This window comes from Ursus maritimus, unplaced genomic scaffold (assembly GCF_017311325.1).
Source record: "Ursus maritimus isolate PB19 unplaced genomic scaffold, ASM1731132v1 scaffold_10, whole genome shotgun sequence".
In the NCBI taxonomy this organism is placed as follows: domain Eukaryota; kingdom Metazoa; phylum Chordata; class Mammalia; order Carnivora; family Ursidae; genus Ursus; species Ursus maritimus.
Window position 1 is genome coordinate 57,191,326 of NW_024423344.1, and position 26,452 is coordinate 57,217,777.

The 26,452-nt window shown below is 34.3% G+C and overlaps 1 pseudogene; it reads left to right on the forward strand.

The window, feature by feature from the left end:
* Positions 1 to 17,579, forward strand: part of LOC103657658 — a 152,591-nt pseudogene extending 135,012 nt beyond the window's left edge.
* The last annotated feature ends 8,873 nt before the right edge of the window (positions 17,580 to 26,452 follow it).

Consider the following 26,452-nt stretch of genomic DNA (forward strand, 5'->3'; position numbering starts at 1 on the left):
ACAGGTTTGAGGCTTTCCTCCACTCGCGATGCCTGAGTCCTGATTTCTTCAGGGACAGACATTCAGGCAGTTAGCAAAAACTGCAGCAAAACAGAGACTGCCATCCCACTCTCAGGACCAAGAAAGATTTCATTCTGTAACACTGCTTACACCTCAAAATACTTCTAGGCATATCCTATAAAATAGTGTATAAAATTCTTGTCAGAGTTGAGTTTAGGTTTAAAAAAATAGAGAAGAAAAAGCATAATAAAAAAAGATAAATGGGAATAGAAATACTGAGGATGAGACATTAGAATAATCATACTTGAAATTACTTGATAATTGACTTTTTCTTACATGGGACTTTTCTAATTATAATTATTATTAAAATGATGATTTGACCTAGATAAAATAGTTTATCTCTGTGAGTCACTGGAAGCACAGTCTTTATTTCATTTTCTATCTACTCATATTACTTGCAACATAAAAGAACAAAAAGTGTTCACCTCATTCCAACTTTGAAAGAGAAGTAATAAAAATAATAGATTGCTTATCAATGACAGGAATTTGAAGAGTACAGAGTATTAATACCATTCATTGTTTTATTATTTTTTCTTTAATACTTATAGTGAGTTTGGACTAGCTGTAAGGCTGAGAATATCTCTCTTACATTTTTTCTCTGTCTCCAATCTAAAATGGCATGCATTGCATTATGTAAGACGGTCGTCATCTTTTCAAGTGAGCACTGACCCCTGCTCTGGCTTTAGGATTCTTATTTCATCCCTTTATGGAGACAGGTCTGTTCCAAAGTCTGGGTGTTACTGTAGTTCCATTATCCAAATTACATCTGTCAGTTCTTCACAATACTTTATATTATATATTATATATTACACAAAAATCCCTCCCCCATAAGGATGAAAATGTTTTTTATTAATTTTTAGTTTATTTATATTTATTTTTATAATAGGTAAGTCATTACTTAATCAAAAAGAAATGTGCTAAACCAGATTTTAAAACTCGTCAGTCGTCTTCAAAAAACAGTAAACTTGTATATGCACGTTTGTGTATTTGTGTGTGTGTGTTTGTAAAACAAGTTGTGGTGAATGTTAATAAATTTATTGCAAAATAAAATTAAGTGAAGAAAAATAAGTTATAAGATTGAAAATTAGTTCATTTTAAGATTTAGGAATAGCCTACATAATTTTTAATATAAATGAAATAAAATCTGTGACTGTTTACACTTATAATGGTGTTGAAGATGATGATTATGCTAGTGATTAATATGATTGATGGATGGATTGATTGATTGATTATACATACAGATGCTCTTTGGAGTCCTTTGCCAATGTTGAATTGTTTGAGCTCTAATTTGAGTACTATTTTTGTTATAACTTTTTAGATGAAGAATTTAAAAAAGAGAGATGTGGGTTTGTTTGCCTAAGATGGTATGGTTTATGACTGACACAGCTAATTTCTCACCACAAAATGCATTTGAGTAAAAGCTGTGATTTTTAGTCTTAAGCTAATGACTACTAATAAAAGTTATGACATATCTTAAATATATTTTAAAAGTACAATTTGCCCTAATAGTGATAATATTATGATAAAATTATGAAATGTATTATATTAAAATGTTAAGGAACCAATATATGATATAGCTATTCAAATGAGAAAAAAGTTGCTGAATAAAAGGGGAAAAATAAGGTCTAGTACTTACATTAGTTGATATGCTATGATTTTCTATCAAATTTTTAAACTGTAAGTAATAAATATGTTTTGTTTTATGTAACTCATCCAGCCTTTTGTTTGAGTAAAATAATTGGGTTGAAAAGGTTCTTTCCTAGAGGCAGACTCAGAATTATTCTCCTAAATGAATAGGTACCTTCCAAATGAAAATGCATTTTTTAACAGAATGAAAAACATTAATGAGTCAAGTATCATTTTGTGTAGTTAAACATGTCATTCATTAACTGATATAGAGGAAATATGGCAGGAAGTCCAGATCTTGACCAAGTATTTATTGGGCGGGGGGGAATACAGAAAGGATGTACTAGTTTGCTATGGTTGACATAACAAAATACCACAGGCTATGTGGTTTGCAAAACAGAAATTTATTTTCTCACAATTCTGAAAGCTAGTAGTCCAACATCAAGTTCTTAGCAAGGTTGGGTTCTTCTAAGTCTCTTTCTGTTGCTTGGACATGGCCATCTGCCTCTTGTGTCTTCACATGATCTTCCCTTTCTCTCTCTCTGTCCTAGTTTCCTCTTCTTATAAGGACACCCCTTGTATAGGATTTGGGGTTACCACAATGACCTCATTTAAACTTAATTATCTCTTTAAAGACACTATCTTCAATCATAGTCACATTCCGAACTACTGAAGTTTAGGATTCAGTATATGAATGTTGGGGAGACCACAATTCAGTCCATAATAGATGGTATAGATATGTTTGGAATTTTGGTTCTGACCATATTTCTATGTTGTCTGAACTCAGAAAACAAAAATTAGACTTCTGAGGCCTACTCTTTTTCTTTATGAATATATATAGAAGGTATATTAAATATATTTAAAAGTGGGAAAGGTATATTATTAGACTAATTAATAGAGTACCCATATTTCTGACACTTTGAATCCAGGAGAAAAGCTAAATATAGGATTGTCCTTGTGTGGGAGCCAGAATGAAAGAAAACAGAAAGGGTCTAACCTAACTAGACAGCAAGGGCTTTTTTTCATCCCTTTGTGTGTTTAGTGCAGACCCAGTGAAGCTACAGTAGGTAATCAGGGACTTGGCTGAGATGTGGTAGCCAGATGTAGTAGCCCTTACAATACCTAAGGCCTTATCTCTGGAACCTGCAAATACCTATTGTTTACCTGGCAAAAGGGAATTAAAATTACAAATCAACTGACTCTAAGAAGTTGTTCTGGATTACTAGAACAAGCTCACTATTTAACGAGCATTCTTAAAATATAGAAGAGACAATATCAGAGTGATGCAGCATGAGAAAGACTTGACTGGCTATTATGGCTGGCTTTGAAGATGGAAAGAAGCCACTTGCCAAGGAATCCAGATATACTCTAGAAACTGGAAAAATTAATGAAATTGATTCTACTTAGAGCCTTCAGAATGCAGCTCTGTCAACATTTCGGTTTTAGGAATTTGTTACAGCAGCAATAAGAAAGCACAGGAGAACATTAAAATAGATTTAGTAAAACAAATCTGCCCCTAAGAGATTGGAAAAGAAAAAAAAAAAAAAGAATCCATGTTTATAAGAGAGATAAATCCAAATGAAGAACAATCCAAAAGAAGTGGATTTACTTTTGCCAAAGGAAGACTGAGAGTGAGCAAATTTGTAGGCCCCATTCACCTTGAAATACCAAAGACTTTGATATAATTGAGAATTTTTTTTATTATTATGCTGTTAGTCACCATACAGAACATCATTAGCTTTTGATGTAGTGTTCCATGATTCATTGTTTGTGTATAATACCCAGTGTTCCATGCAATACATGCCCTCCTTAATACCCTTCACCAGGCTAGCCCATCCCCCCACCCCTCTCCCCTCTGAAACCCTCAGTTTGTTTCCGGGAGTCCATAGTTTCTCATGGTTCATCTCCCCCTTCATTTTTCCCTTCCTTCTCCTAATGATCTTTCTGCTATTCCTTATGTTCCACAGATAAGTGAAACCATATGATAATTGTCTTTTGCTGCTTGACTTATTTCACTTAGCATAATCTCCAGTTCCATCCATGTTGATGCAAATGTTTTGTAGTCATCCTTTTTGATGGCTGAGTAATATTCCATTGTATATACGAACCACATCTTCTTTATCCATTCATCTGTTGAAGGGCATCTCGGCTCCTTCTACAGTTTGGCTATTGTGGACACTGCTGCTCTGAACATTGGGGTACATGTGGCCCTTCTTTTCACTATATCTGTATCGTTGGGGTAGATACCCAGTAATGCAATTGCTGGGTCATAGGGTAGCTCTATTTTTAACTTCTTGAGAAACCACCACACTGTTTTCCAAAGTGGCTGTACCAACTTGCATTCCCACCAACAGTATAATAGGGTTCCCCTTTCTCCACTTCCTCTCCAACATTTGTTGTTTCTTGACTTGTCAATTTTTGCCATTCTTACTGGTGTAAGGTGGTATCTCAATGTGGTTTTGATTTGAATTTTCCTGATGGCTAACGATGTTGAACATTTTTTCATGTGCCTGTTAGCCATTCATATTTCTTCATTGGGAAAGTGTCTGTTCATATCTTCTGCCCATTTTTTATTCGATTATTTGTTTTTTGGACGTTGAATTTGAGAAGTTCTTTATAGATCTTGGATACCAGCCCTTTATTTGAAGTGTCATTTGCAAATATCTTCTGCCATTCCATGGTTTGCCTCTTTGTTTTGTTGACTGTTTCCTTTGCTGTGCAGAAGCTTTTTGATATAATTGAGACTAAAAAGACCTTGGGTTTAGAGGAAAACCAAAAATTAACAAAATCAAACAGAAGGAATTAAAGTTTATAGTTTCTTTCCTGAATGAGTACAGATGCTATTTAAAAATTTAAAATAAGATCTAAGTTTATCTTCAGAAGTTAAAGTTTTTGAATAGTAACATGGTTAGCTAACCCTCAGCCAGACTTCAAGTAAAAAAAAAAAAAAAAAAAATCAGTTATTGGTGCCACAAGGGCAAGAAAGCCACTCTAATTCTTAACCTAAAAATTGTGTACCAAGTGGAAGGCTTTAAGTCCAAACAGAACTCCCTAAAAATTGCCTTTATTTTTTCTTCTGTATGGATATTGTGCATTAGTCATAAATTAAAGTAGGAGAGGAGGTCCATAAGACAACTGAAGAGAAATCTGACTAGAGGCTACTGGAAAAGCTTATTAATGAAATGATCCTTATGATTATCCCAGCAGATTGTTTTAGTAAATTTTCCAGGCAGTGGTATAGGGAAAAAGAAGGAGGCAGAGCCCAGCAGTTTCTCTAAATTGAGGACAGGGATGGAAAGCCAGGGAGAGCAGCAAGGACTCTATTAAGAGTCCATAGGACAGAATACCAGAAAGGAGAAAGCTACACAGAGACAGAGATCTGTGGAGATTTGCAGATGACCCCTGGAGAGTCTTAAACTGATTTATAAGAATGTATATGAAGATAAAACTTTATGCTGAGAAAAGAACCATACGAAAGAATTAGAACAATCCCAGGAGCACATACAGGGATGGCAATATTTCTGCCCTCATCAGCCACAGTCATAGGACAATGGATATAACAGGACATAGGGTTTATCTCAGTCTTGGATTGAGAACTATAATAAACATTGCTGTAGTTGAATGTAGCAAAGCTTAAAACCAAGAACAAAAGGACCAATTGTTTTTTGTTTTTTTTTTTTAAAGATTTTATTTATTTATTCGACAGAGATAGAGACAGCCAGCGAGAGAGGGAACACAAGCAGGGGGAGTGGGAGAGGAAGAAGCAGGCTCATAGCGGAGGAGCCTGATGTGGGGCTCGATCCCATAACACCGGGATCACGCCCTGAGCCGAAGGCAGACGCTTAACCTTAACCGCTGTGCCACCCAGGCGCCCCAAGGACCAATTGTTTTTAAGAAACTTTACATTAAAACAGAAGAAAGCTCAAGAATATTTGTAGAAATATGCAAATATACAAAGTAAAACTCAACAATGTTTGGAATCAGAAAAATCACCAGGCATGTAAAGAAACAGGAAAATATGACCCATAAGAGAAGAAAAATAACTACATAGATAATATAAATATATTTTCTTTTACTTGAATATTATAAAAGATAATTATTTGTTAAAAACAAAAGTAATAATATTGTTTTTTGTGGTTATAATTTTTTTAGTAGAAAAATACATGACAAAACTAGTACAAAGCCTGATCAGGGAGAAATGGAAGCATAGTACATTAAGGTTCTTATGCTACATGCAAAATAGTATAAAATCACTTAAAAGCAGACTGTAACAAGTTAAGGTATATACTATGAAGGTTAAAGCAGGGTTTCTCTAAGTTGGCACCATTGACATTTTTGGATGAGTGATTCTATGTTGTGGAAGTCTGTCTTCTGCATCATAGGAAGTTTAGTAGTATTCCTTGCCTCTACCTGCTAGTCACACCCTTCGGTGTGTCTTGATACATTGTCAAAAGACCTCTAGGGAGAAAAAATTCACAATTTAAACAACCACAGGACTAAATCAACCAATATTATATTATAGTAAAGAGTAATAACTAATAAGTCAACAAAAGAAATAAAATAGAATTGTGAAAATATTATATTAATCTGGAACTAGACAGATCAAGAAAGAAACAGCATGAACAGAAAATAACATGATGTTGATTTTAAAGTCAATTATATCAATAATCACAAAATGTAATTGACCCAGTTAAAAGGTAGAGGTTCTCAGATTTGAATTAAAGACCAAGGCTGAACTATATGCTTCCTACAAGTTATTCATTTTATTTTTTTATTCATTTTAAATATAAAGGTGCACATAGTTAAAATTTAAAAGAATGGATATATTTTATCACACTAACACTAATAACAAGAAAGTTGGAATGGTTATATTTAAATTAGACAAAGAAGATTATAGAACAAAGAATATTACCAGTGGTAAAAAAGGTTATTTTATAATGATAAAGTGAACAATTCATTAAAAGAACACAAAGATCTAATTATTTATGCATCTAATAAGAGTTTTTCAAAGCACATGAAGCAAAAACAGGTAGAACAACTGGGAGAAAGAGATAGATCCACAGTTATACAGGGAGGTTTCAGTACCTTTTTCATTGATTATTAATAAAAAGAAAAAGAAAATCAATAAGGATGTATAATATTTGAACTACAGTTTCAAAACTGTGACCTAATTGACATTCACAGAAGTTGCCATCCAACAACAGAACACATTATTTTCCATGAAAGAGGAAAAAAGGCCATGATTGATCACATAATGGCGTTTATGCCCAGTCCTGGAAATGGTGACACCCACTTCCATCCACCAGTTTTCAGAACCTCAGATTCATAGGTTATCTGCACATTATCCATCCTACCTTACGAGAAATGACTGGAATGATAAGGAGACTAGGTGATAAAACCTTGTAGAATTAATGAATAATTAATTATATAGTAAAGGGAGTTCTTCTATCACCAGATAGATAAATTAGAATATTACAGGTAGGATTTTTTTCCCCCTTTGGTCACCATGTGTACTGTGGCTTTTCAACAGAGGAGTGCTTCTATTTATCCCTAAAATAAAAATACTGCCTGTGGTATTCCAGCATATCTCTACCCAGTAAGAGAGGAACTCATTTTACTGAACAGTTATTTATGAATTTTATCAAGTTTTTGGTTTTAGATTTGGAAGAAGAACGGAGCTACAGTAAATTTCTAATGGATAACTATTCAGGTGAAAGCAATTAATTTTGACTATGTTTAGCAACTGGGACACTGAAGAAAGCTCAATGAAAAGTTGTTACACTAAAAATGTCTTCAAATTTATCCAAGCTGATTTTGTTAGACATTGCTGTGGAGCAATTGCTAATTCCTTACAGAATTTGGACAAGTTTATATCCTTCATTATTAGATTTTGAGAAAGTAAAGCAGGTGAATTACAGAGCGTGGAAAAAAGAGCTATTAATTAATTCTTTTCTTCCTCTCTCAAAATGGCTATAATTGATTATCCTAAGATCAGCTTTAAGAAAATATTGAGGAACTTTGATAAACAGTTTAGATACAACAATCTGGACTCTGGGCTCCAACTTTTCTAATTATGTATGAGGAATCTTTTGCTCTTAGGTAGATTCAGGGATGACAGCTAATTTTTACTGTTTATTAAATTATTTTTCATGTAGGAATATTAATGTATAGGTCAGTTGTAATTTGATCGTACATATAGAATAATTTTCTGACATATGTGAACATAAAGTTTATTTAATCTGGTAGTTCCATTTGAAAATATGATTTCTTCTTACTTGATTTTTTTTGAAAATATGCTACAAAGAAGAAAGGAATATTCTAATGATAATGGTGCCATTACAACAGTTAAGAGTTTGGGATATGGGAAAGGACTTACCAATTCTTAGAAATTTCCACTACTAGGTCTTTTAGTACTCCAAGGACTCTTGTGTTATATGCTGGAGGGACACATGATGGCTACAGATTCCAGGTGATTCAAGAGCCTAGTCAGACTGCTGCTCTTTCTGCATCAGCTGGGTCAGAACTGGCGGCCATTGCTGGCCATAAACTGAGCTGTCAGCTTCACCATGTCCAAGTCAAAGGCTGAGATTGGCGGGGGGGGGGGCGTGATGAACTCAAAATCAGGAGGGGGCTCTTTGAGCTTGGTGGTCTCTTGTTGTTCATTTAAATCTGCAGATAATGATCCATGGGAGTTGGACAAGAAATCAGGGAGTATTATTAGCTCTTCTAACAACAGCGTGGTTTGATTTATTTTTAATAGTGGTCCTCTTGTTTCTTAGGCAATATGGGATAGTGGTTCTTTTAATGGATCTTTTGCTTGAATATTATAAGGAGTCTCTATTAATAAGGTCACAATGCATTGATAAGAGAGAACCTCTCTGTCTTCTGTTATTTGGATACCAATTATTTCATCTGGTGAGCCACAAAGTTGTAATTTCCAGAATGTTTAATTTCTGTTGCTATTTATTTATTTATTGCCATTTAGGAAGATGATTTATTAAACACACTTAAATGAAAGATGACTTAGTGTGGATACACTTGGATTCACAGCTCTTTAAAACTGTTAAGCCATATGTTTTGTTTTTTGTTTTTTTGTAAGATTTTATTTATTTACTTGAGAGAAGAGCGCAAGCACAAGTGGGAGAGGGAGAAGCAGACTCCCCACTGAACAGGGAGCCCAATGCAGGGCTGGATCCCAGGACCATGGGATCACGACCTGAGCTGAAGGCAGCCACTTAACCAACTGAGCCACCCAAGTGCCCCAAGCCATATGTTTTGAATGTCAGTTTCCAATTCTTTTTTTTTTTTTTTTCCTTGCTAAGACCTATTTGAGGTTGAGATACTTAGCAAAATGGGGAGAAACTTCCCTTTCTTTTACCTTCTGTTTTCTCAGAATATTTTGAAAATTTTCTAAAATCAATTTTTAAAATGATTTATTGATTCAGCTTTATTTCATTTGCAATTTGGAATCTCTGCTCAGTCTAGTCTTAATGGGAAGTTTTCTGGAATAGCTTTATGTGGTTCATATCGTACTTTTCAAGCACATTTATTTGAATTATGAACAGCTATACTATTTAAATGTTGTACCAGCTTTTTGTACTCTGCTGCTTTTAACATTTCTCTCTAAGGTGTTAACAATTAAATGAACTATTGGATTAAATAAGTATTAACAAAATCCTTAATTCAGAAGCAAATTCTGCCTGTCTTCCTGATTTAAGAAAATCTTTAATTATTGACCTTGTCTTGGCTGTAGATCAGGGTTTAAATGCAACTTGTAGAGATCTAGCATTTGGTCCAGAAATCTTAATGGAATATATGCAATAAGATTGTTCTTCCCCTTAGAACAAAAACTAATGAAAGAGTAGTTCATTTATACCAACCAGAAGAAGGGGCAGGCAAAAGGAGAAATTTAAGTGGATGGTAGAATAAAAAAAAAAAAAAAAATAGAGAGAGGCAGGTTTTAAGAAGTTTAGGTTTAAAATGGTTTGAGTGTGAATCATTTTCCATGACTTCTGTTAGTTTTTAAAATAGGATATCACTAGAGAGTTCTGAAGAGACGATATCTTTAATTTTGAGGCCTCAGGATATAAATCAAAGAAAATGAACTATTGATTGATCTGATTTTCTCCCCTTTCTAGAGTTGTTTTTTTTTGTTTGTTTGTTTGTTTTGTTTTTAAAGATTATTTACTTAATTTGAGAGAGTGAATGCCAGAGAGAAAGAGCAAGAGAGCAAGGGAGCACACTAGCAGGGGGAGTGCTCCCCAGGAGGAGACTGCAACTTTCTTTTAGATGAAATCACCGCACGTAAGAAAGAAGCCACTACAATGCTAACATGTACGCTTATAAAAGGAGTCTCTATTTCCAAACTAAGCAGAGGTAAAAATTGGTAATAGAATTTACATCTCAACTACCATTGATCTGGAATACAAAATAAGCAAAATAACCCTCTTTTGTCCTTTTTCATGCCAGCGAATGTTCTGAAGTTTCTAATGAGGGATCTAAGACAAAGTTTGAGCAAGTGTCTTTTTTTTTTTTTAATAAAGATTTCATTTATGTATTTATTTGAGAGGGAGAGAATGAGAACACATTACAGGGGAGAGACAGAGGGGGAGTGAGAGGGACAAGCGGACTGTGCGCTGAGCACAGAGCCTGAAGGTCCTCAATCTCATGACCCTTAGATCATGACCTGAGCCAAAACCAAGAGCCAGAACCAAGAGTCTGACACTTAACCGACTGAGCCACCCAGGCACCCTGAGCAATTGTCTTTGTATGAATTAGTCATTAGATGAATGCAGCTAAAATATTAGTCTTTTGTACCAGCTTAGATTTGAGACTTATTAGAATTATGCTTCATCCATTCCTTATGGAGTACTCCCTCACAAACTCTACAGAGACAAAACAATCAAATGAGATGAGATTTTGTATAACTAGACAAACGAAAAACAGCATTGACTGTCACAGCCAAGAAAAGCCTAAGAATGCATGGGGACTAAATATAATACAGTATTTCAGATGGGATCCTAGAACAGAATATAAATATTAGGTAAAAACTAAGGACATTTGAGTCAATTATGGACTTAGTTAACAATAAAATATGAATATATGTAACAAATGTGTGATACTAATGTAAGATGAGAAAATTGAATGTGGAGTATATGGAAACTCTCCATACTATCTTTGCATTTTTTTGTGAATCTAAAACTATTATAATATAAAAATTTATTTTAAAAATCGAGAATAAATAAATCGATAAAAGAATAAGCAATTTAATGTCAAGAATACTTAAAAAATAATGTTCTTCCGAGTCAAGGATCTAATTAATTTATACAAAGACCTATTTGCTTACAAATTCCAGGATAACTAAGCGAATTAAGAAAGAAAATCTCAATCGGAACTTAAACTGTCGTTTAAGGAATTATCTGGCAGCAAATCTAAAGGACTGTCAGGACACAAAGACACTAGTGGGCAACTTTTTTTCCCCGAGAGGAAAACCAGAAAAGATGGTCTTCAAAACAAAAATCAAACAAAATATCATTGAAGCCTTCAACGGTCAGTGCTGTAGTGCCTGAAACAGAAGTAAAATTCATGGCTTGTTTATGAGGTTCCCTTGTAAATCGCAGCTTCCTTGAGCACAGCAAAAGGTGCTGATCTTATGTAGGGTTTAAAGAAGTATGAATGAAGTTCAGGAATTGGCAGACTTTCAGAAATGGAAGTGTTTAGAAATGGTTGACCTTTATCTGTAGAAGTATATTTAATGGATTGTTGCTGTTACTTATTGGCTGACTTCCAGAAGCATTCACTGAAGTGAATTGTCATTGATTTATGAAATGAATATAAACTAGTTCCAGTGGTTATGTTTTATCTTGGCTAGGAAAAAAAAAATTGTTCTTTTCCTAGAACACTAGGAATTTTTATTATCACATCAAATAGGATATAAATATATCATTGTTCAACATTGTTTTGTTTGATAACAAATTCACTAGCTTCCATAATGATGTCTGACAGATGTTACGTCCTGGATACTGTCTGTGAGGGCCAAAGCTCTTTCAGTGTTACGGACCTAATCAGAGAATGTAGGAAGAACTGTGTAATACTTAATAGTGTTCCCTTCTCATTTTTATTGAGTTTTCTACTATTTCAAAGAAACTTAGCAATCTACCAAGAGTGTCTTAGATAATCATGATTCACAAGTGAAATAAAATTGCATTTACCTCCATTCTTTGTAACTATAGATTCCAACAAAGCAATTAGTGGAGTTTGCAAACTTCTGCCCTCGATAAATGTTTCTCATTATATGTAAAGACACTATGGTGTGAAACTAATATTATACAATTATATTTATAATGGTGATATTTTGAGTCTATGTTTCAAGTTTTGTGCTAAGAATACATCACAATTGATCATTATAATAATCCTATGAGGAAAATAGGAAATGGAATAATATAACTGGCAAATCCTTTCTTTAAAAGACCTATTGAATTGGAATTCAAGTCTCATTTAACATGAAATTGTGAGACAAACTGCTTTTACTTAAATGCTCTTAATTTTTATTTTTTTTAATTGAAATGTAGCTGACATACAATATTATATTAGTTTCAAGTATACAACATAGTTATTCAACATTTATAAAAATTATGAAATGATCACCAAAATTAGTGTAGTTACCATCTATCATCATACAAAGTTATTACAATATCATTGACAATATTCCCTATGCTATACTTTATGTCCCCATGACATTTTTTATAACGTGAAATTTATACCTCTTAATCTCTTTCATCTATTTTGCTTCTCCTTTCCTCCCCCCATCCCTGGCAATCACATTTGTTCTCTGCTTTTATGAGTCTCTGTTTTGTGTGTTCATTTGTTTTGTTTTGTGGACTCCACATATAATTGAAATCATATGATATTGCTTTTCTCTGACTTTTTTTTTTTAATTATCATACTACCCTCTAGGCCCATTCATGTTGTCACAAATGGCAAGATTTCATTCCTTTTATGGCTGAAAAATATTCCATTGTGTATAAATCTGGTAAGCATTTAATGCTTTTTAATTAATGCCATTTCTTCAATGTTTATAATAAGATGAAAAATAAAGACATAATAAGATTAAAAAATTACAACACAGGTCATTAAGCCAATAATCAATACATTTACTCAGCTGGATGATAGGTTACAAATAGGATTAAATTTGAAGGAGTTTTGTATGTGGCAATATATAGGTAATTCTTTTTCAGACCAAGATTCCCACAAAGAACAATTCAAAAAGGTAGAAAAAATATAGATATTTTCCTTTTTCAGGTTTCAGAAAGATTGAGGGCATTAAGAAATTTTGTGTATTTATTTGGAAGAGGAAGAAAGTTAAAACAACTTACTCTGGAGTGGAGGGCTACATTTCCCTCCAGGCAATTGTCCATTCAGAAGAAAAAATATAAACTGAGAAGATGAGAATATGAATAGAGCTTTCATCTGTATCACTCATTTGAAGAGCTCTGATAAATCATGCTTTTGGAATTTAAGAGTGTTACCTTATTAGTAACAGAGATGAGAAAATAGACTTTATGTAATAATTGAAACCCAGTGTCAAATCGTCTTAATATCTGAGCCTATTAAGGATATCTGCATTTATTCTAGCTAGCTTCTAGAAGTAAAAGTAAATCCATTTGGGAAAATTAATATAATATAGGACCTCATATTCCTTTGAATCTTTAATTCATATTGTCTGGAATTCTGTTTTTAAAAAAGAAAGTATAAACAAATTTAAAAGGGAAAGAATATAGTAGAAGTAAGAATTAATTTTTAAAGAGAAAAAAACAAAAAGAACAATTGCATAAGAGCTCCAAATATTGGAGTTGTCAATCAAACAAATTAAAATAACTATGATTAATATGATAAGAAATTAAATAACACAATAGACAATTACAGCAGAGAGCTGAAAACTATGTAATGGAAACAAATGTAAATTGTATAACTGAAAATACAAATATTTAAGTTAACAACTGAGCAAATGGCATTAATGGCAGATAAAGCACAGTTGAAGACCTAATCAGTGAAAGCATACATTTAAAAAGGAAGAATCCAGGTACAAACACAAAAGAGACAAAATATACACAATACAGAAAATTTTAAAGAAAGCATAGTGAAACGTCTAACACACATGTGATTTAAATCCCAGAAGGAGGGTAGAAATAATGAGGCAGAAAACACCGTGGAGGAGATAGTGGCTGATAATATTCTAAAATCAGAAACGACGATAAGTTATAGTTTCAAGAACCACGACAAAACTGAAAAGAAAAAAAATTTTAAAAATTACAAAGCACCAACTGGAAAATATGTGAAAACGTAAAGATAAAAATAAACTCTAAGTGGTAACCATATGTAGCTTTCAAGTACTTTCACCATTGAGACTGACAGGTCACTTTATTGGTCAACAGAGTAAAATGAAATCCAGAAGATACTGAAGTCATATCTTCAAAGAATATTTCTATAACAACCAACCTAGAATACTGTACTAAGTTAAAAATAAAGGTTACAGACAAATTAGATTTTAAACCAAAGACTGTAATAAGAGATGAGTAGGGACACTGTATCATAATTAAAGGGTCTATCCAACAAGAAGATCTAACAATTATAAATATTTATGTCCCTAACTTGAAAGCAGCCAATTATATAAACCAATTAATCACAAAATTTAAAAAACACGTTGATAATAATGCAATAATAGTAGGGACTTTAACACCCCATTCAGAGCAATGGACAGATCATCTAAGCAGAAGATCAACAAGGAAACAAAAGCTTTGAATGACACACTGGACCAGATGGACTTCACAGATACATTCAGCATTTCATCCAAAGCAACAGAATACACATTCTTGTGCGCACACAGAACATTCTCCAGAATAGATCACATACTGGGTCACAAATCAGGTCTCAACTAGTACCAAAAGATTAGAATTATTCCCTGCAATATTGTCAGACCATAGTTCTTTAAAACTTGAACTCAATCACAAGAAAAAAAAAATTGGAAGGAACACAAATACATGGAGGTTAAAGAGCATCCCACTAAAGAATGAATGGTCAACTGGGATATTTAAAAAGAATTTAAAAAATTCATGGAAGCAAATGAAAATAAAAATACAACAGTTTTCAGAACCTTTGGGATGTAGCAAAGGCAGTCCTAAGAGGGAAGTTAATATAACAATACAAACCTTCCTCAAGAAACAAAAAAAGTCTCAAATACACAACCTAACCTTACACCTAAAGGAGCTGGAGAAAAAAACAGCAAATAAAGCCTAAATCCACCAGCAGAAGAGAATTTATAAAGATGATCATCAACATTTTTCACAGAGCTGGAACAAATAAGTCTAAAATATGGAACCATAAAAGACCCCAAATAGCCAAAGCAAACTTGAAAAAGAAAAGCAAATCTGGTGGCATCACAATTCCACACTTCAATCTATATTATAAAGCTGTAGTAATGAAGACAGTATGATACTGCATAAAAACAGACACATACATAGATCCATGGAACAGAATAGAGAACCCAGAAATGGACACTCAATCATATTTCAACAAAGCAGGAAATAATATCCAATGGAAAAAAGACAGTCTTTTCGACAAATGGTGTTGTATGAATTGGACAGCCACATGCAGAAGAATGAAACTGGACCATTTTCTTATACCATACACAAATAAACTCAAAATGGTTGGAAGACCTAAATGTGAGACAGGAAATCATCAAAATGCTAGAGGAGAATACAGGCAGCAAACTCTTTGACCTTGGCCACAGCAACTTCTTGCTAGACACGTCTCCAAAGGCAAGGGGAACAAAGGAAACAGTCTACAAAACCAAAAGACAAGCAACAGAATGGGAGAAGATGTTTGCAAATGGCATATCAAATAAAGGGCTAATATCCAAGATCTTTAAAGAACTTACCAAACTTAACACCCAAAAAACAAATAATGCAATCACGAAATGGGCAGAAGACATGAACAGATATTTCTTCAAAAAAGACACACAAATGACCAACAGACATATGAAAAAATACTCAACATCACTCAGCATCAGGGAAATACAAATCAAAATCACAATGGGATACCACCTTACACCTGTCAGAATGGCTAAAATTAACAGCTTGGGAAACAACAGATGTTGTCGAAGGTGCAGAGAAAGGGGAACCCTCTCACACTGCTGGTGGGAATGCAAACTGGTTCAGCCACTCTGGAAAACAGTATGGAGGTTCCTCAAAAAGTTAAAAATAGAGCTACCCTACGACTCAGCAATTGCACTACTAGGTATTTATCTAGCAATTTTTGGGTGGAGTCTTTTGGGTTTTCCACATAGAGCATCATGTCATCTGTGAAGAGTGAAAGTCTGAGTTCTTCTTTATCAATTTGCCTTTTATTTCATTTTGTTGTTTGACTGCTGAAGCTAAGACTTCTAGTTCTATGTTGAACAGCAGTGGTGATAGTGGACATCTTTGTAGTGTTCCTGACCTTAAGCAAATACTTAGAATGAATGTTAAACAAACAAACAAAACCTAATACTCGATCCCAAACTGGGGCCCGCTGAGCCCTGTTCCCACTCCCCACCCCCCAAGCCCTCAGCCCCCTTCCCCCACCAAGAAATCCTGTGCCTTTTGCAGAGTTCCCAGGCCCTGGCTGCAGGGCTGGGTGGACCTGACTTACTAGCGATTCATGGAGAATTTCCAAAAAGTAGAAAGGAGGGGCGCCTGGGTGCTTAAGCATCTGCCTTTCGCTCAAGTCATGATCTCAGTCATGTTCCCGGGGTCCTGAAATCGAATGGCCTCTCCCTCCCTGTCGTGCTCTCTCTAGCTCTCTAGCTATCTCGCTCTCTCAAATAAATGGATAAAATCTTAAAAAAAAAAAAAAGTGGACAAGATCAGAGAGGGCACATACGGAGATGTGTACAAAGCCAAAAACAAGGTGACGGGAGAGTGGTGGCGATTAAAAAAATCCGTCTGGACACTGAGACAAATGGTGTACCAGTACTGCTGTAGGAGAGAGATCTCTCTGTTTAAGGAGCTTAACCTCCTTCACATTGTCACGCTGCTGGATGTTATGCAAACAGAAAACGAACTCTACCTGCTTTTTGAGTTTTTGCACCAGGATCTGAAGAAATTCTTGGATGTCTCTGCTTTGACAGGCATTCCTCTTGCCCTCATCACAAGTTGTCTGTTCTAGCTGCTCCAGGGTCTAGTTTTCTGCCATGCTCATCTGATTCTGCATCAAGACCTCAGACCTCAAAATCTGCTTATCAAAGCAGAGAGGGCCATGAAGCTAGTCAACTTTGGACTAGCCAGAGCCTTTGGAGTATACCCTTGTACTTACACTCATGAGGTGGTGACCCTGTGGAACCGAGCACCTGAAATTCTTCTGGGCTCCAAGTATTACTCCACAGCTGTAGATAACTGGAGCCTGGGCTGCATGCATCTTTACTGAGATAGTGACCCACCGGGCTCTATATTCCTGGAGATTCTGAAATCGACCAACTCTTCCGAATCTTTCGGATTCTGGGGACCTCGGATGAAGTGGTCTGGTTAGGAGTTCCTTCTATGCCTGATTATAAGCTGCATTTCCCCAAGTGGTCCCGGCAAGATTTTAGCAAAGTTGCTCCTCCCTTGGACGAGGATGGATGGTGCTTCCTATTTCAAATGCTGCACTATGAACCCAACAAGCAGATTTCCACAAGGCAGTTCTGGCTTTCTCTTTCTGACTCCCCCTTTCTTCCAGAATGTGACCAAGCCAGTACCCCACCTTCTGCTCTAATGTCCTTCCCCTAACCCCTACACCCTGTCTCACCCTCTCCTCCAGTGGGAACCTGATCTGGCTTGGCCCTGGGCTGTTTGCCCTCTCATCTTGTCTGGCTGCCTTAATACTCACTTCCTCTTCTTAGCCAGCCAACTCTGGGAATGTAAGGGGTGGCACAGAGAAATAGGTGAAAATGAAAAGAAGCTTCAGTATGAGATGTGCTAGGACCTACCTTGGAACTTTTGAAAATCAAGCAAGACAAAAACATAGGGAGGGGCCTGTTTTAAAGAATTAGGTTAAAAAGTAGATGCACCCGGTTTATACGCTAGTTTCCGTGTTTCACCTCACCTAACAGTCCGGGAGACTCCAGACTGCAGGAGAAATGATTGCCCCCAGTCCCCTTTCTTCCCTCCCATGGGCAGGAGGTGCCTGGGTGGCTCTAGGACCAGGTTTGTGCTTCATCATGGCTTTACAAGTGAGGCAAGTAAAAGTTGTGTGAATTTTTCTTTTCCTTTTAACAATCTTAGTTTTTCATGTGCCAGGTCCCATCTTCTTCTGAAGGTCACCCCATAGGAGTGGAAGTTAGGGTTTAGACAACGTTTCGAGAATGCTGACCCTTTTTATAGGGCTGTGAGTGAGGGCATTGGGAGAATGTTTTTCTTTAAAAGAAGGATGAACAATTATATTTACATTTCAGGTTATAGTAGTTTTTTAGGTGAAAATGGGTGACTTTGTTGCCATGTACACCTTGGGGTTTCATAATGCAAATGTTAAAAGTATTTTTTTTTAATGATTTCGTTTCTCCTCTCCCACCGCTTGTCTTCGAGTGTTCTTGCTATTAACATTATTTGTAATTTAGTTTGTAATTCATTAAAAACAGAAGTTCTTAGCTTAAAAAAAACAAATATTCAACTTAAAAGACAAAATTTTTGATTTGGTGTATTAAAAAAATCTAATCATATATTTCTTAAAATAGATACCACTAAAATATAATGATATAGGAAAGAACAGAGATGGTGAAATAAAAGAGTGTTAAAACTTGCATGATGCTATGCTAACACCTGGCACTACAGAATTAAGGAAATAATATTCAATTTAGGTAACAATGGGTAATGACATAAAGACAATACACTAGGAATATCTGCTACTATTAAATACTAATAATGTGTGTGTTTGTAACAGAAATAAAAGTACAGGTCACACATCCCAATTATAAACATGAATTTAAACACAGCAACATAGAATAAAGAGAAAAACAAAACAAAAGGCATATTATGCTGCACCAGGACTACCTAAAAAACAAATGTAATTTATATATTTAGAACACAGCAGTCAGAAACTGTAGAATAATATACATTACTTTGAAATGCATATGAAACATATAGTGAAATTCATTTTTTCTCCTTAACTTTATGAAGAAAATAATTATATAAAATAAACTGTATCCTTTCACATGGACTATTATCTGGGTTTTTGCCAGCTTTTTACATGAGTGAAAATACCACCTCAAACAAGGTAGAGAGTATTTCCATCATCTGCAAAAGATTTCCCACTTCTCTTGAAAATCTGTTCCTCTGTGTGAGACACACTCCAGATAATCACCAATTTGCTTCTTTGATTCTCTATATTGCTTTTTATACAAATAGATTCACACAGTATACAGTTGTTTCTGTCTGTGAATTCCTACAATACAGAAAATGTGTCTTTCTCAATCCTGTTATAACTGGCATTAGCAGTGACCCTCCAGTCTGGGAAATAACCATTATGACATGAGTGCATTACAGGAACCAGGGTAGTCAGCAAGCATGACAAAACAGTAATGTATTCCGAAATAGTTACACACACATATATGTATCAGTACATATCTTTATAACTTATATATATATGAATATAATTTATGTCTTAGAACACTGCACACGGAAACTATATTATGTATATAGCGTATATTCACACATGAAATTACAAAATAATAATACTTGAACTTGTTTCTTTTTACCCACAGTAACTGAAAGAAAATTTTAGCTGGCACTGATTTACTTCTGCCTGCTCAGAGAGCAATAATAAGTTTTAAAACATAATTTACATTTAAACTTTTATATATTTAAATTGATTTTTGCCTGTAATCCTTTAAAAGCCACATATACAATTGGATAGTTTTAGAGATAAAAATGGTGTAAATCCAAGATCCTGTATTCTTAAGCAATACTCCAGATGCTGGTGTTAAACTTAAAACTAAAACAAGTCAGTTATTTTACCAGTAAAAAGTGGATTTATTCAGGAATAACTAAGAATTGCAATTTGGGGCAAGCAAGCTATGGCAAAACCATAGGCAAGTCCAACAAAGAAAGGAGAGGAATGTTATTTTATGGAGAAGAGGGGAATGCTGGGAGGGGTTGTTTTGAACAAAAGTTAATAGATAAAAAGTGAGGGTGTAGGGTGATGACAGTTCCTTATTGGTTGAATTGACAGCTCTCATTTGCTGGGTAGTCAATTCATTGTAGGAAGTGCTATATACCCTTTTTTTTTTGTCGGGGCCTGGAATTGATCATTTTTTCCTATAACTGACACTGAGTAGTACAGCTCCCTCTTCCAGCCTCCCTTTCTAACATCTCAAGTCCACTTTAGTGAGGTTTCCTTTACTGGCACACTAGAAAGATATATGGATACCAAAAGCATAGTGAAAAGGAAATCTTAAAACAAACCGTATAGTTAGCCTTCATCATATAGGTCAGCAAACTTTTTCTGTAAGGGAACAGATGGTACATATTTTAGACAATGCAGATTATATAGTCTGTTTCTCAATGACTCAGATTTGTTTTTGTAGTTCAAAAGCAGCCATAGAAAATACATATAAAATTATCATTTCTTTGTTCCAATAAAACTTTATTTACTAAAAGAGGTAACTGTCCATTATTGGCCCATGATCCATAGTTTGCCAATCTCCAGTACAGTTAATGGAGATTTATTCAAGTGTATCAAACTAAGACAAATACAATCATTTCAGTAGCTAACAAACAAAACATGAAGTTGCACAAAATATCAAAAGTAATTGTGTCTGGTCTTTTGTATGGAGTGTAGGTGATTTAGAGTTTTTATTCTCTAGCTGCATTCATTGTCTCACATCATTTTGCTCTCTTGAGTGAAGGAGAAACATAAAATGTCTTCTGAACTAGGAGTCTCAAGCTTTTTTTCTATCAACTAAAATTTTGTCATATCTTGCCTCTCCCACACTCCAATTATAATAATAACAGGCATAGATAAAAATTTGCCCTCTCTCTTTCCTCTCTGACCAAAAGAACCCAGAAACTGTTCATTTGAATAAGTGTATTGTAAAGATTGCACACATATTTAAAATGTCCTTTCACATCTTTTGATGTCATCCACTCCTATCCAGACCACTACAGTGAAAAAGCAATCTATCTTTGCTTTTGAGGAATAATATATATTTTTCAGGTTCAAGATTTTTTTTTTTTTTTTTTTGGCACGGTCTATACCCATGCTTCTCAAATTTTATTAAGCACATTCATTACCGTAACAGCATATTCTGTTAAGATGCATAGGTCTGAGGTTGGGCTAAGATTCTGCATCTCTAAAGGCTCCCACATGATGCTTGTGCTGCTGGACCATAAAACCAAGATTATAGGGTATATAAAAGTATATCACATATACTACACTGTGTATTACAATGTGCTATAAACCATATACTATATGTATACTATATATTATAGTACAGCACAATGATGGTGGCCCACATTATGTTTTATTCTAAAATTTTTTTAGTTAATTCATATATTGATTATTAGAATTCTAACCCTATGTTCAGAGTAGGACTTCAGTTTGTGGTTTTCTATTTTAAAAGAAGAATACATTATTTTTTTTCAATTTTCTGTATAATATGCTTGGAATTTTGAAGCAGATCTAATTAATAAATTAATATGTAAATTATATTTCAGTGTCACAGATTATATCAACCTACAGAAGGAAGTGAGGCAGGCAGCCTGGTTTGGATAACCCAGGGGAGGGTCCCACTGGACCAACCAGGAGGGTCCTTGACTTCATGTAGGATAGAAATCAAATGTGACCTGAGAAAGTGAAAACAGAGTTTATTGAATAGTGTGAGTGACAAAGAATAGTAGATGGAGTGTCTGGGAGACTCAGAAAGGAAAGGAAAATGAGATTCATCATTGCTTGGGGCTACGGGCTTATATTAGAAAAGGGTCCAGGGTATGTGTTACTCCAGGAATCCAAGGTAGAGTCCAATCAAAGACAAGTGGCAGGTGAACAATAGGTATTATTCCATAACTTGCCAAAAATAGGGCAATTACTGCCAGCGTCAGCCAAGATTTGTTTGAAGCTAATGTTCTGGAACATGTTTGGGATCTGGCTTTTCTTAGGCTGTATCAGGTATCAGGTGGTATTAGGACAAAACTCAGAGAATGAATAACTGTGTTGCTTCCCCCGTGAAGTGGGAACATAGCTTCTGTGGCTTATTCAAGAGGCAAAATATTGAACATTAAGTAAATGGGACCTAGCAGAAAAATGGCATAGACTGAGTATTTCTAAAATGGAATCCCTTCAGCTTCCCTACTTCAGAAGGTTTCCCTGGAATTAATCTTTTTGGAAAACTATTTTGCTGATATTAACGGTCAGACACACATTTTTTTTTTTTAACTTTACAGAGTGTATATGAGGTTTGTTCTAGTCTATTGTATTTAGAGAAAAGAGCCAAGTTTACTGCATATAGATTAAGTTTATGCCATGTATATTAAAATTAGTAGCATTTTTATTCTTATGACAAATGAACTCAATATATTTCTTTAGTGGTATTCTTCCATTATCTCAAAATTAGTAAGGCATTTAATCAGGGTATAATAAAGGTAATATTTCATCTCTGTTTTGAAATCTACAAAATTCCTTCTTCTATCTTAAAATAGTTTTCCCCCCTAAACTCAAGAAGTGATTTATTTCTTATAATGTATGTGCCGGATTCGAAAAGTGTTACCTCAAACTACGTTAATGGTTTTACAAAATAATCAGTTTATAATATGTAGTGTTTTCTCCAGCTTCAAATTTGTAGAAATAATAATAAATAAAAATTATGAATATGTAAAAAGCCCAGTGATCTAGATATGATTGAAAGATGAAAACACTTGTCCATAATATATATTTTTCAAAGACTTAATTTATATTAATATTTTCTAAATATTTTTCAAAATTATTACCTTAAGTGTATGTTACTATATTTGCTCTTTTGTGCCTTTATTACTAGTATTATACCAAATAATTCACTGTCTACTTCTGGGTAGCCAAATAAATATATAATAGGTGTTATATTTTTTAAAGTTCCTTTCCCCTTTGATTAGTCATAGGCAGTTTGGAAATGCTCAGGTTTACCCCTAGAGTTTCTGCTTAAAAGTGTTACTTCCCAAAGGCAGGTAACTGCAGGTGTTTCCCATGCAGGTGTTTGCCTGTGGAAAATCACTGCCAGTCAATGCAAGTCACAGCAGTCCTTCTAGCAGCAGAAAATAACCCAAAGGATTTTTTCAGTTAAATGTAAACTATAGGATACCCACAATAAAAATGCAAATTATATACTGAGTTTTCAAATTGGAAACCAGGAATGCCAGGAGATTCCCTTGTGTATACAAACAAAAAAAGCTGGTTTGGAAAAGTCGAGCAGAAAGTAATATTTTGTGAAGTGATACAATGGGGAATCTACCAGAAAATGTCTTTTGATAAAAATGAATAGAAAATAAAATATCGTGGGATTATTTTAAAAATTGTACTGTGCTGTCATTTATGTCTACTATTGTAAAACTGAAATGCTGGGCTACACTTTTTTCTCATCTTGTTTTGTTTGTTTTGTTTTGTTTTTAAATACAAAAGCCCATATCAGGGACATATATACACGTAATCATGACAGTGCCCAGATATTTATTATGAGACATCATTTGATGAGGAGAAAGTCTGTCACTAGGATTGGGGAAGTGGAAGAAAAGATCGATAGACTTTGGGAGCAGTCATGAAATAATTCAGAAAATATCTGTACATTGCTTTGAGTCATTGGATCTAATATGTCAGTTCTCTAACTAGAGTTTTGGAGAGTTGTATGAACAACATTCCAGAAAGTAATCCTCAAAGCGATGGCACCTGCTGCTTTGCACTCCCAGATTCAGATCACCATCTACGTACTATTGAGTCACAAAATTATACCTAGTAGAATAACAAAAGGAAAGGACTTTGCATGACATTTTGGTTAAATTCTCATTGGAAAGAAGCTATTATTTCTGTGCATACCTTTCTACACCTATTGGAGCTGGGGGTAAGAGGACAAAATTAAACTTCCATACCCTGGCAAAAATCGCTCCCTATTATGTAATGATGCAGTGGTGAGCGTCTTTGCATTTCAACATCTGCTGAAAATAGACACCCATCTCTGACTACTGATTCAAGAAGACTAATTATTTAGAGTGGAATTTAAATTTAAAAATAAGAGATAAGAAGAATGAGATACAAAAGGGGACATTTTTCTCTACAAGGTGGGAATAAAAACAAGAAATGACCCAATGTATTAACATTTAAATTTTTGTTTTATTTATATTTGGGAAGAGGATTATATTTGAATTGTTCTTAATATACTTATTATATAAAATAAGCATAAATTTCTATATTTGTGCCATCTATCATCTATTCTAAAACTTCATATATGATTCTTAAATATTGCTGTTTTCTCATCAGTTGCCTGACTTTATATTAATAGGTGACAGTTACCTAATTCATAGATTTGATATTCTGTGAAAAATGAAGTCAGTTCCCTTAAGTGATGAAAAGCTGCAGACTTTTAAGAACTTTATTTTACCTCAGTCATATATCTTGTTTTACCACATGGCCTAAACAGTTTCTGTTTACTTACCTACTGGCCAAAAATATGTTTATATAAAATACCCAGCTACAAATTATAGAGCAATTCATTAATGGTATGGCATGAACAATCTGTTCATGACTTTACAGTTACAATATGTTAATTGAGTTCAAAATTTAAAACAGTTTTTACCGATTTTTTAAAAAATTGTGTATTTTTTAAAGTTTTATTTATTTATTTATTTATTTATTTGAGAGAGAGAGAGAGAGCAGACTCCTCACTGAGTGGGGAGATCGACATGAGGCTGGATCCCAAGACCCTGAGATCACCAACCTGGCAGAAATCAAGTTGGACACTCAACTGATTGAACCACCCAGGCATCCCAAAAATCATATGTTTGAAAAGACTCATTTTTAATTTAAAATTAGCTATTTATTTGATTTTGAAAAATCATAAGATCCATAACCACCTGGATATATATTAAAATTTTTATAAACATAGAACTCAAAAGTAATTATTTTTGTAGGCTATAAAAATTCAATATGTATAAAATATTGCTTCTATCCTCTAGTGACGGGAATAATTCACAAAGGACTCTGATGCCAGATGCCATTCCCCACTGTATTTATCTTATATTCTTTATGTGTACCACAAAGATGAAATATTTTATAGATTTCTGTAACCTTAATTTTAAGTGTAGAACCAATTACCACTATCAGAGACCTGCAACATACTGATATTAATACCATGTTAGTGAAAATAAGATTGACAGTCTAATATTCCTAATGAGATGTTTATTTTTCAACTTACAGAAAAATTACTGCTTTCAGTTGATCCTTAAAAACAAATCTCTGGGGCACCAGGATGGCTCAGACAGTTGAGTGTTGGGACTTTTGATTTTGGCTCAGGTCATGATCTCAGGGTGGAGGAATCGAGTCCCCAGTCAGGCTCCATGCTCAGCATGGAGCCTGCTTGAGACTCTTCCTCCCTCTCCCTCTGCCCCTCCGTCCTCTCCCATGCATGTGCATGCTCTAAATAAATAAATAAATAAATAAAATCTTTTACAAAATAGTTCTCTGCTGTAACTAATTTAGTTACAGATGCCTTAGAAATAAAAATGTTTAAAATTCTTTTAATCTGTGAATATGGTAAATTCTGAAACATGAAATATATTTAGAGATTATACTCTCTTTTTTTTTAATCCCCCATTTAGACCATTTCTTCTAACAAAATGATCTTTTATTTTAATATTATTTAGCTTTGATGGTTAGGAGGAAATTTTACCTATCAATATTTTAGCATTATTATATGCCTTTCAGCATTTTAAACTTAACATATATTTTTATTTTTTAAAAGTGTTGTGATTTGCATGCTTTTTCGTATACTGTTAACAAGGCGTCAGTTGAAAACAATAAAAGGCTCCTATGTCTTCTTTATAAAGATTTATAGGAAAGCCACCATTGGCAGATTGGAAAAAAATCAAAACATGAGAACTCAATGACTTACTATTTAACTGTAATTCTTACATATAAAACTTTTACTTCATTTGATGTATATTGAAAAATCAGTTGTGAAATATATTAAACTATTTTATATATATAAATATATAAGCATATGTATATAAATATAATCAACTATATTAAACTATTTAAATGATAGATTTAAACATATATTCAAACAATTTCTATACCTCTTGACTTGCCAAACCTAAATATTTTAAATCTTTTGAGTTTAGGCTATATAAGGCATAAATATTTTGGTTAAGAAGGAGACAATGGGGGCGTCTGGGTGGCTCGGTTGGGTGACTGGCTCTTGATTTCACCTCAGGTCATGATCTCAGAGTCCTAGGATTGAGCCCCAGGAAGGACTCCATGCTCAGCAGGGAGTTTTCTTGGGGTGTCTCTTCCTTTCCCTCTGTCCCTCTCCCCAACCTGGGCATGTTCTCTCTCTCTCTCTCAAGTAAATAAATAAAACTTAAAAGAAAGAAAGAAACAATGAAGAGCAGTGCGGTGGGCAATGACTAAATTAGTTCAGATCTACTTTTACATGTGTTTATAAACATTCGATTTGTTATCCTGCAGAAATTTTTCTAAGCAAAAGACTCAAGATTAAATACGTAAATACATTCCTTAT